We start from the raw sequence: 13,296 nt of genomic DNA on the forward strand, positions 1-13,296 counted from the left end.
TCACATTTAAGAACCTGAAAAATGTCACAAAGTAGAAAGGATTCACATTTAAGAACCTGAAAAATGTCCAAGTAGAAAATATTCACATTTAAGAAGCTGAAAAATGTCACAAAGTAGAAAATATTCACATTTGAGAAGTTGAAAAATGAAAGAAAGTAGAAAATATTCACATTTAAGAAGCTGAAAAATGAGAGAAAGTAGAAAATATTCACCTTTAAGAACCTGAAAAATGTCACAAAGTAGAAAATATTCACATTTAAGAACCTGAAAAATGTCACAAAGTAGAAAATATTCACTGTTCAGAAGCTGAAAATTACACAAAGTAGAAAATATTCACAGGTAAGAAGCTGAAAAATCGGAAAACTATGGAAGCCCATTTCCGCCAGTGTGATGGGAAAAAAAGATCCTGTAATTCATTATAATGAGATAGTATCTCAAAATAATGAGATAGTATCTCAAAATAATGACTTAACATTGGAGGTGCATCTTGAGAAGTGAATGCGTCCAGTTTTGGATGGATCACTTTGACCAGCTGAAAGCAGATGGCCATTTTGTTGGCAGCTTCATTGACAAATCACTGATCCAGTTTTGCTTCCAAAATACCATACAGGTATAGTATCTTTAAAATATTGTTTATTTATTATTGGTTTATTTATTTAAGAGGGGACAGTGCAATTTCATAGAACACATGATCATACATGGTTAAAAAAGACAGAATTAGCCAAAAGGCTAGTGTTCATCTGTAGTCCCCTGGCCATGATATGAAAAAGGCAATAAAATTACAATTTAAAAAAGAAGAAAAGAAAAGAAAAAAAACAAAACACACAATACATGTACAATATAATACAAAATACATATGCAAACACTTACTATACAATTAAGAAAAAATGCATCATCACAACATAACATTTTATCATAACATCGAAACATCACAACAGGCTTATCTTTTAGTGTTGGCTGCTGTAGGTAAGAAGTAGGAGGATGCAGCCTTAGGAGGTCACAAGCCAGTGTCTTTTTGAGCCGGTCCCAAGCCCGGATAAATGCAGAGGGTTGCGTCAGGAAGGGCATCCGGCGTAAAACTTGTGCCAAAACCAAATATGCGAATTGAACCTATGACTTCCATACCGGATCGGTCGAGGCCCGGGTTAACAACGACCGCCATTGGTGCCGATAACCTACAGGGTAACAGTGGAAATTGGGCTACTGTGGGTCGAAGTCGAAGGAGGAGAGGAGGAAGGCGGGTTCAGAAACAGAGAGAAAAGAGGAAAGGCAAGAGTCTGGGACTGAGAGTAGGGAATTTGAATATTGGGACGATGACGGTGTTGGGGATCAACTATAGTGGCAATAATTTGATTGATAAAAATAAAATAATAAAAAATAAATTAATTAAATATTTTAATTAAATATTTTGAAAAATGAATTAAATGTTAATTAATTCTAGAACGGGGCACCACCCTGAAAACAGGGAAAAGACAATCAATCTATGCCTTTAAAATCAGTCTTAAATAATCACTGTAATTGACGATTGATCTCAACCACCGTGTGTCACAGTATTCATGTACAAAAGACACAGAGCATTCCTTCAGGTTAATAAAAATAACAATTTATTAAATCAAACAACAAAATTAATCAAGCAATCATGTTCACTAAAAGTGAACATTAATGTTGAACAAAAATCTTTTGGTTGAATCAACAAATATCACTTGCTAAGCTACAACAACACAGGCTATATACAACATAAACACCAATATGCATATGTGTGTGTGTGTGTGTGTGTGTGTGTGTTTGACGCAGAGCCGGCCCTGGGCATAGGCAGTATAGGCAAATGCTAGGGGCGCTGTCATCCGCAGGGGGCGCCGAAAACGGAGAAAAAAAAAATATAAATTTATTATAAATTCTACTTTTTTTTTTTTTTTTTTAACCAGTACCATTATTACTATTATTTCGAAATATTATATAAGCCCACAGCAACATAAAGTCGTAGCAAAGACTATTAAATAATGCAGAAGCCTTTTTTCTGGGTGCAACGAGCCGTTGCTCTGTACCTGCACCTGCCCTCTGTGAGGGGGGCGGGGTCAAGAGGCCAGCTGCCTGAATCTGAACTGACCGTGACCCAGAGACGAAGAAAAAGATTAATGACACTGTATCGGAATTATGTCCAAAAGACTGAAGCCATCCGGCGCCCAAGGAAGGAAAAGAAGGAAAGAAGAGGAAGAAAAACGTGAAAAAGATAGAGGTACAGTAATGTCAATGTGATGAAGTGCATGAAATTAATAGTTTAATGCATCGTAGTTACCGTTGTTGGTGCAGAGTGTTAGCTTGCTAGCTCACGTCGGACGATAGCAACATTGTTTAATAATCAATAAATAGCTGAGTCGACGTGTGTTAATGTTACTACACCTTAAATTCATCAGGGACGTTTGGAAACTTAACGTTAGGCCTGTTCAGGGTGTTATTTTACAGCTGTCTTTCCTGCTTGTATGTCAGTTAAAATGCTTTTAGTTGTCCATCCCCTTTGTAATAGGGTGGTTGTAAGCCTTTGGTTTTATGTGTCACAGTTTATGTTTGTTAAAGTTTACATCAGTGTTAAAGTGCAGTTAAAGTGTATTACTGTTAATATTTCATTTCCTTAGCTTTCCCATATCATTCATAGGCTATATATACATATATATTCATTTCACTGCACTTTACTGGTTTTTGCACTCTGGTTAGACTGAATTGCATTGCAATGACAATAAAGTTGAATGAATCTCATCACATTTTCATTATTAGTCTATATCAGGCTCATGTATAGCACACCAAGCATCTGTTTTTTTAACATGTAACATGCAGTCGTCACATATACTTCTCTCTTCAGATGAACTTTTAAAATATTTCAGTACCAGCCCCAGTGACACAGCATCAGGTGCTGCTGTCCCGTCTACCTCTGCACAGCCCAGTGACACAGCATCAGGTGCTGCTGTCCTTTTAATTTTACCACTTGTTTCTTTCTTTAGTTTTTATTTGGTGTGATATTTTTTACTCAAATAAATAAAATCTTGAATACACACATGCAGTTGCTGTGTGATTGTTTGAAAGTTGATTGTGAAATTGACTGCTGCGATGCAAGGGGGTGCCAGCTAAAATCTTGCCTAGGGCACCAAATTTCTCAGGGCCGGCACTGGTTTGACGCAAGATGGCGCCTATGAGGAGACTCTCATTCATGAATGAAAGAAAGAGAGAGTGAGTGAGAGAGAAGGAAAGAGAGAGTGAGTGAGAATCGTGTTTGAATAGCGGCAGACCAAAGGTGTGTTTCAAAGCACAGTGTGTTCAGTGACACAGTGTGTTCAGTGAAACAAAAGGATCGCGTACGTGAGAGTTTATGTCAGTTTAAACCACACAGACTTGACACAGGCAAAGCCAGGCCAGTCTGTGAATCTTAAAGGCCACATAGACCGGAAGCTCCAATTAACGCTGCGTTTGTGTGTGTATCTGCGTCATTACCTCGTTTATGAAACCCTAAAGCTTCAGAACAAACAGTTCAGCCACTGCTGAGAAAATAGTGTTGTATTGTTTTCCTGGGCTCTGCGAAGCGGATCGGCACTTCCTTAATTTGATGTCGTCATCAGAAATCCTCACCACTCCTCTCAACACCGTAGCGCCTCCTGGTGCGGCACTAGTTGGTGCGGCGCAACCGGCACATCCGGTTGCGTACATTCAACCGCAGAAGAAGAAGAACTACTCTCGTTGTAGCTGCTGAGATGAAGAGCATCCACCGTGCCAGAGGGGGAGCTGTGTATCTGAGAGCTGGCCTATCTATTACGTCACTTCCAGGTACCTGGCCAATCACAGGACAGTGGGAAAGCTCTCGTTGGCTGGCCAATCACAACACAGTCCACGTTCTGGGGGTGTGGTTTTGGTCTGAAGCGCGGCTGACGAGAGCGTCAGTGAGGAGATATTTTGATCGGCTCGTTTGCAGCGATTAGGAGGATTTTCTCCATGAAAACAAGTTAATATATGTAAGTAGACCTCCATAACTAACATATATGTGTGATACAAGCATTCTATGTCGCCTTTAAACTTTATTCTTGTCTTTAACAACATTAAGATTATGAAAAGGCCTTGTTCTGGTGAGTAACATATGTCAGTGTGAAGATTATAAGTGGATCCTGCTGTGAAATATTGACCTCTGAACCTTGACCTCAGTGCATATTGGAATGCTTGTCATTCAGCAACAGAAGAGGCTACATACATGGGACCAACTGTTTTAGAAAGCTATTGAATTCAGCTATGTGACTATATTCATACAAATTTAGTCACCAAGTGGGGGAACTGTCAAGTATGATCAAAATGAATTTTCACCAATTTAACAATTGGATATTTAAAAAATGATCACATAAATGTGTTTCTAACCCCTTTAAATCTACCAGTATACTGTTAATTAAATATATACAACTTTATTTAATGTACCATTTAAAAAATACTACAATTTTGTAGTATGCAAGCGACAGGAAATGATGTCATTCACTGCTTCTCGTTTGCGGTAAATGGTAACGCGGGTAATTATACTGTACTTGCGCCGGGAACGGAGAAGCACAGGTACTTCAGTAGAAGGCAGGTAAGAAACACAGTGAATTTTTGGAATATGTACCTAAAATGTAAACTGTAAAAGAATATACTTTGTATAATTAGATATGCAGCAATATTACTTTTGTGCTACATACAGGTATAAAACATTCTAAACGTCTCATGCATGCAATGTTATGCACATTGTGCTTGTCAATGGGAAATTGGTTTGTGCTATCGAGCTTGTTAGCTGAATTTAGACAGCCCTTGCACTGAATTGCAACTTAGTTATTTTTATGTGTCACACTCTTATTTGCTTTTCCATTCATCTTGCTCTCAAAGTCATGACAAAGCCCAAAACCAGAAGCTGCCCCAATTATGGAGCAAGCAAAGCTGCCACAAGGAAGACCTGTGCCAGCTGCTATGCTTGCCTCCTGCAAAGAAAGGCATTCAAAGACAAAGAAAAGGCAGTGAGGACAGGCAACTGGGGTCAGAAGACCCTAAAACACAAAAACGGTGCCAGAGTTGTGCCCTCAGCCCATATAGCGGTAAGGAGTCCATCAATTTTTCTGCCAATTCATGATATTAATTTCATTATGAGTGACTGTGTGCATTTGGACTATCTGGGTATCTCATAGGACTACTGGAATTAAGCTAAGTATCACTTCTGTAGGTCTTTCTTATTTGGTTGCTATTTCAATAAATGCTATTGTATGTAGTTGGCTTGCTTGACTTTTGTGACTTTTGACTTGTCTGTTTAATTAAGGGGAAAGTTTTGTAAAGATATTTTGTCTGCTAGGTCAAAGAGAAAGTTGTTATTGTTGCTGCTTTGACCTAGTTTCTATTGAGCCATCACCATCACCAGGTGAGAAGTTTCACTGGCAAAGGGGAGTGGCCAACACAGCTGTAACTAATCAGCCCCTAATCAGGTGTCTTTGAAAAAGCAGCACTGACTTTGAAGCGGCAGCTTCAGCGGCAGACTCTTCAGACGAAGACTCAGGAAGACAAAGACAAAGGAGTCTAAACCGGAGGCTAACGAGGCTAAGTACCTGTCTGCAAGTGTTTTCGACCTTTCACATATGTGCCTTTTTCCCATTCCTGTTCATGTCTCTTCTCATAGATACTACAAACCTCACAATCACTCACAGCATCACCGTAACCTGTCCTCACTTATCTATCCCACCCGCTCCACACACATCCAACACCTTGTCGCAGGGGGCCTGTGGAACTGCCAGTCAGCTACCCGCAAAACTGAGTTCATTTCCGGCTTTGCTACTGAGCAATGCCTGGACTTCCTTGCTCTCACTGAGACTTAGATAACACCCTCCAACACAGCCACCCCTGCAGCTCTCTCCTCCGCCCACTCCTTCTCCCACACACCCAGATCCACTGGAAGAGGTGGTGGGACAGGTCTGCTCATCAACCCCAACTGGACTTTCACTCTTTCATGCTGTAACTGTAACCCACCCAGTCAAACTAATCATTGTTGTCATCTACCGTCCACCAGGCCCATTGGGACACTTCTTGGAGGAACTAGATGTCCTCCTCTCAAACGTCCCAGAAAATGGCCCACCACTTGTTCTTCTTGGTGACTTCAACATCCAGTCAGAGAAGTCATCCGATCTACTATTTCTACTTTCGTCTCTTTCTCTCTCACTTGCTCCTTCTCCACCAACTCACAAAGCTGGCAACCACCTTGACCTCATCTTCACCAGAAACTGCTCCACCTCCGACCTCACGGTAACTCCACTTCATGTCTCTGATCATTTCTTCATTTCCTACTCTCTCCCACTCTCCCAATCTGATGATCTCGTCTCATCAGATACTGCACTTGTCCGTCGCAACATTCGCTCTCTCTCTCCCTCCTCTCTCTCCTCAACTGTTCTATCAGCACTTCCTTCAGCTGACTCCTTCTCCCTCATGCATCCCAACTCTGCCACAGACACATTCCTCTGTACTCTGTCCTCCTCTCTTGACTCTCTCTGTCCTCTTACTTCACGGCGGGTTCATAAGTCCTCCCCAGCCCCGTGGTTGTCGGACTCAGTGCGTACTGAGAGGGCCACGATACGGGCAGCAGAAAGGAAATGGAGGAAATCAAAACTCCCTGACGACCTGCTTTCCTATCACTCTCTTCTCTCCACCCTCACTGCCTCTATCTCTGCAGCCAAACAATCTTTCTATCAGACTAAAATTCAATCCTCTTTCTCTAACCCCAAAAAACTTTTCTCGATCTTCTCTAACCTCCTTGACCCCCCTGCCCTCCCTCCTCCCTCCTCCCTTCTACCAATTCACTTTGTCAACTACTTCACAAAGAAAGTAGATGACATTCGCTCTTCTTTCTCAACCCCACCTCCTGATCTCACCACTCGACCAACCACAAATTCAGCTCCTTCTCTATCCTCTTTCACCCCTCTATCTCAGGATCAAGTTCTTTCCCTAATAACCTCTGCCCGCCCCACCTCCTGCCCCCTTGACCCTATCCCCTCTCACCTTCTTCAGTCAATTGCTTCTGATCTTCTTCCTTTCCTCACCCACCTCATTAACACATCTCTATCATCTGGTTGCTTTCCGGACTCTCTTAAAGAGGCCAGAGTGACCCCCCTCCTTAAAAAACCCACCCTTGACCCGTCTGAAGTAAATAACTACAGACCTGTCTCTCTTCTTCCTTTTCTCTCCAAAACTCTGGAGCGTGCTATCTTTAATCAGCTCTCCTCCTACCTTCACCGGAACAACCTTCTTGATCCTCTTCAGTCTGGTTTTAAAGCAGGTCACTCGACCGAAACTGCACTCCTTGCTGTCACTGAGCAACTCCACACTGCCAGGGCTGCCTCTCTCTCCTCTGTGCTCATCCTCTTGGACCTCTCTGCAGCGTTTGACACAGTTAACCACCAGATCCTTATTTCCTCCCTTCAAGAACTAGGTGTCTCAGGATCTGCACTTACCCTACTCTCGTCCTATCTTCAAAACCGAACATACAGAGTAACCTGGAGAGGATCTGTGTCGGAACCCTGTCCTCTAGCTACCCGGTCGTGCCAGTCATTTGGCGCCGTCGAGTTTTCGATATGGTTCATTCACTCTCTCATCCAGGAGTCCGGGCGTCGGTGCGGTTGGTGGCGTCTAAGTTTGTCTGGCCTGGCCTGCGCAAAGAGGTCAAGGAGTGGGCAGCCGCGTGTGTGGCTTGTCAGCGCGCTAAAGTTCACCAACACACTAGGGCGCCCCTCGAGCCGTTTTCGATTCCAGCCAGGCGTTTTGACCATGTGCATGTTGACCTGGTGGGACCTCTACCTCCCTCCCAGGGTTTCACGCACCTGCTCACAATGGTGGATCGGACCACCAGGTGGCCAGAGGCGGTTCCTCTGTCCTCCACGACATCCGCGGACGTGGCATGCGCGTTTCTTTCTGCTTGGGTCGCGCGTTTCGGTTCCCCGTAGGACATCACCTCTGACAGGGGCTCTCAGTTCGTTTCGGACCTCTGGTCTGCATTGGCAAAGTCTCTGGGGACGCAGGTTCACCGTACTACCGCGTACCATCCTCAGGCTAACGGCTTGTGGGAACGCTTTCACCGGTCGCTTAAGGCGTCGTTGCGTGCTGCACTCTCTGATGCTAACTGGGTGGATCGTTTGCCTTGGGTGATGCTTGGGTTGCGCTCAGCTCCTAAGGAGGACCTGGATGCTTCACCCGCAGAGTTGGTCCTCGGACAGCCGCTCCGTGTTCCAGGGGAGTTTTTGCCTGCGAGCTTGGCCCCCTGTTCCTTTCCTGTTGCATGTCCTCCGTCTGATGCTGCTTTTGCTCCGGTGCCGGTTCACCACTTTTCTCCTCGGTCATTTGTGCCTGCTGAGCTTGGGACGGCCCGTTTTGTTTTTGTGCGGCATGAAGCTCACCGGTCGCCCCTCCAGCCTCCTTACGATGGCCCGTTTAGGGTGCTGGAGGCGAGCTCTAAAAGTTTTGTGCTGGATATGGGCGGGCGTCGAGAGCGTGTTCCCGGGTTCCCCGTCGGGGTCGCCCCCCTTCCAAGGCCCCTGTTGTGTCTTCTCCGGCTGTGTGTCCTACGTTGGACCCTGTTGTGGTCGATATCTCTCCTGCCGGTCGCCCCCCTGTGGTTTCGGACGTGGGGCGGCGTACCCGTTATGGCAGACTGGTTAAGCCTCCTGTGTGGTACTGATTCTTACCCTGGGGTTTCCCTCTGGATGTTCGGGGGGGGGCTGTGTGGCGGGCACTCAGAGGTGTGTTCTCTCACCCAGTGGGTTTCTGGGTAAGGGGTGGTTCTGTGATATATATATCTGCTGTATGGGGCACATGTGCTCTCGCTGTTTAACTGATACAGAATAAACCTGTGAAACTCACCTACGTCTCAGCCTTTCCTCGTCCTGCAAACCAGCGATTAGTCCCACGACAGTTGATGTCCTGCATAAAGCCTTACAGTTGACTTACACCCTAACCCTCATCCCTGTTCAGCCTCAAAGCACCGCCTCAGCATCTCCTTCTCAAAATACCATGACTGAAAATGAGTATTAGCAAGCATTAATAATAACAATATATGTATGTATACATATATATATATATGTATATATGTATATATGTATATATATATATATATATATATATATATATATATAGATAGATAGATAGATAGATATATACATACATATATGTATATATGTACAACCAGCACAGACACATTACTTAAAAATGGCCTTTGCTGCATGTCATCCCCTGCCACCCTTTGTCACAGGTGTGTCGGGACAGTGCTTCCCCTCTCAAACTCCTAATATCTCCCTGACCAGTGCAAAAGGTGAAGGGAAGGAAAAGAGGAAGACAGGTATTTTTTTTTGTTTTTGTGGTACAGCCTTCTCATCAAATTAAATGTGCAATGCAATCCTTGATAGCAGCATGATAATATTTTTTTGTGTGCATGTTGACACAATGAACCAGACACATGTAAAGAGCGATGCAAACAGAAGACTTTTCGGAGGACAGATTTTTTTCACCCAATTCCTCTTATTATCAGTAAGGTTAAAAACATAATAGATTGCTCACCAACTTGTCTACATGTATAAGAGAAATTACTCATGAGATAAAACAAAAAATAATTTGGATACATATAGGACAAGATGGACATTTATCTCTTCCTCTCTGCATCAACATTGTACAGCTCAACTCTAATCTATTCACTTTGGGGTCCTCTACTTCCTTTCCACTGTAGATAGTACTTTGAATAGTATCCCCTCGATGTAGGCAGAGGTCATTGTCAGAGCAATGAAGTTGGGAAACAAGCTTTACTATGGTCTTGAGAAGCTGCAGCCTTTATTTATTGACAAACTCTAAGCTACACTGTACATTTACTGCAACATTGACAACACACTACACGCTACACATAACATATGAAGCTTTGTTCTTGACAAGTCTATTGTCAATTGACCACAGCGTGGTCAAGGCTTTATGCAGGACATCAACTGTCGTGTGACTAATCGCTGGTTTGCAGTAATGTCACACCACCTTTTAGTACCAGCTCAGCTAGCTTGGAACCTTGACCAAGGTGTGCCAGGTACTATCCACAATAAAAATCAAAGAACAGTGAATAGGTGAGATAAGGTGGTTCACCCAGGGCGAAGCTCAGCCATTGCTTCGGTTGTGCTAACCCCTGTGAATATCCCAAATGTGGGAATCTTGACAGTAAAAATGCAGCTGTATTCACCTGGGGGATGTCAAAGTCATTTTCTAAATTTCTTCTTCTTTCTTCTACTTTCCTTTTTTTTTGCATAATTTCAGGCTGCCGAAAATGTTCGAAGCAAAAAGTATTTCACTACAATGAAATAAACGAGAAACGACTAAAGGAGGTAGGCTGCAATTGACTGAGTGAAATAACAGTTACTTACCAGTGGTTGGAATGGCTCACACTTCTTTTTGGCTGTGTTTCTGTGTGTGTGTGCAGGGAAGGGAAGAGGTAAAAGTGAGCTGGCTGCCTTGTTCCTCATGGTAAGAGCTCAGAACTTTGATCCACATTAGTTGATTTTAAAGCTGTTAATTTTTTTTATAGTATGCTTTATAGATATACACTACTCACAAATATATAGGGATATTCCACTTTCGAATGGAATTTCAGAATATACAAAAAATGCACTATAACCTTTCCAGGTGATCTTAATTTGAACAAGGCTAAACTTTTGAATGCATATGTCTCAGTACTTATTGCTTGTTCTTCTGGTTCAATGACAGTTTCTATTTAAACAGTCCTCTTCATCATGCTGTTCATCATGATACCAAGACGACACCTAACAATCGATCAACAGTCCCTGATCACTTACCTTCAGGTAACAGATCCTACAGGGCTAATAAAGGGGAGAGGCAGTGATGTTAAATTTTCATATTGAACATAGTCATACTCATATTCAATTATATTTAACGGCAGGGGCTACAGTAAACCAACGTGACACACGTACAGGAAATTACTCTAAAAACGCTCTGTCATCCAATGATTTGTATATTTTAATGTTTTTTCAATAATGATTTTAAGAAGCAATCTACAACAATACATTCTCAGAGAGATAACAATTGTTATAAGTATAATCTGTTATAAGTATAATAGATAATAAACATGAAACGTTTCTTTTCCAGGTTTATTTTGAAAGTGTAATCGTACATTGTAAATATATTCTCCTAATTCCGTGCACCCGGATGTCGGTAAATGTGTTCATCGCTATCTTTACAAAATAAAGCGCGATATTTAAGCATCTAACTAACTTCATATCTTTGGCCTAATAATGCTGCTACATGATTGGTATTTATGAAATAGGGGGGAAATAGTGTATTTAGTAGCAGCATTACTCTTACTCGTAAAATATGAAACGTTTCTTTTCCAGGTTTATTTTGAAAGTGTAATCCTACATTGTAAGTGTATTCTCCTAATTGGTATTTATGAAATAGGGGAAAAAATGGGTCTTTAGTAGCAGCATTACAATATGAAACGTTTCTCTTCTGGGTTTATTTTGAAAGTGTAACTGTACGTTGCATATTTATTTTCCTAATTCCGTCCACCCGGACGTGGGTAAATGTGTTGTCGCTAGCTTGGCAGTGCCACGGGCCCATATCAATAAAACATCCCTGAGCGTCCAAATGTGAAGCGAAAGGGGTACCGAAAGCGTCACTTCTTGAAGCGTACGGCCAGTAAAGCGCGATACTGGCCGTACTTCCCAATGCTGCCGATTTTGACGCGTTGGGAATGAGAACGTGTTGTGCTTAGAGACATTATGTGAAGGTTGAAATTGGGTCGCTTTAAATAAAACCCATAACATGAGAAAATAAATTGAAGCACAATATATAATGATTATGTATAGAAAATGCACTCTGAGTTGAAGCACAAGAATCTGGATCTTTGCAAAACAAATGTTATTTGCAATGTTATCTATCCGCAATATGAAATGCGGATAGATAACATTCAAAATACGTTTGTGATTTAAACAGCATTTGTCTAGTGTAACATTAATGATACTTTTGCAGTAGTATATTTATTCTGAGACATAATTATACATTTTTCCCTAATCCCCATGAGAGAGGTGAAACATTTTTTTAAGGTTGAATCAAAATTTAAGGAAAATCGGAGGCGAATATGGAGCCACCATCAGCGTCGTTTTTATCATGTTATTGTTCCTAATAGAATGAGAGTGCGGGTTTTTGTTTTTTATATTAATATAATGTGTAATGTAATAATTATATAAATATAATGATGGTGATAATAACAATAATAATATTAACAGCAATAATAATAATAACAATAATAATAATGATGATAACGATATGCCTTTATTATAGCCTTTTCAAAAGGCTATTTTTTGTTTTTTCTACTGTCCCATAACATAAACCTCACAAATGAAGTTAACATCTTAAAAGATATACTTCTATTTCTTCTGTGTTTGATTTTGCAATGAGTTCACTGTTTGGATGTGTTTTTCTTTTAGTGTCTTTTTGTGTGCGCATAACGCTGAGATAAGGCTATTTCCGGATTTTTTTCTTTGTTCTACTGTCTCATTTATATAAGCCTAAAAAATCAAGCTAACACGTATTAATATTTACTTCTATACCGCTAGTGTTGGATTTTACATAAACATTTGTGATGAAGATTGGCTAAACATGTGGAGAATACATCACATATCCACTAGTTCTTGGTTATAGAGTGAGTTGTCCTTGAAAAATTCAATTCCATAAAATGTACCTTTTTGGAGAGCCTGTAGAGAATTTAACTGTCTGTAGGTGAGTGAGAGCCACTGATATCACAGCACCTCCACACACAAGTGTTTGGCACCTTCAGTTTGACTGGAAACACTGCTCTTATTGAAAGATTAGAAATGCTGCCTGTGGTACCTGTTAACGAGGTAACATGGTGAACTGTGCCCTGGCAACAGTCTTATATTTATGCACTTTGAAGCCCTCGCCATGTGAAACTGCTGCACAGCTCTGATCTCAGCTGCTGCCGAGGTCAACACCTCGCTTGTTTACTGAAACTTTAAAAAAAGAAAAAGTGCCACCAAATCATAAAGCGATTGCACTTTCTTCAAGTCCACATTGATTCATTCTCTCCACACATTGGACTTAAATGAGCCTGGAAGGATCTGCTGTGCGAGGACCATTATCCATTTGGAGCTAATTAAGCCCATTTTTACCAGAGGCAGATAGACTGAGTCTACACCTCTTTTTCCACACATAAAAAAACATGCACTGTAGTTGACTTGAATGTTCAGACATATCTGCCTTCAT

Source organism: Solea solea, chromosome 3, assembly GCF_958295425.1.
Source record: "Solea solea chromosome 3, fSolSol10.1, whole genome shotgun sequence".
In the NCBI taxonomy this organism is placed as follows: Eukaryota; Metazoa; Chordata; class Actinopteri; order Pleuronectiformes; family Soleidae; genus Solea; species Solea solea.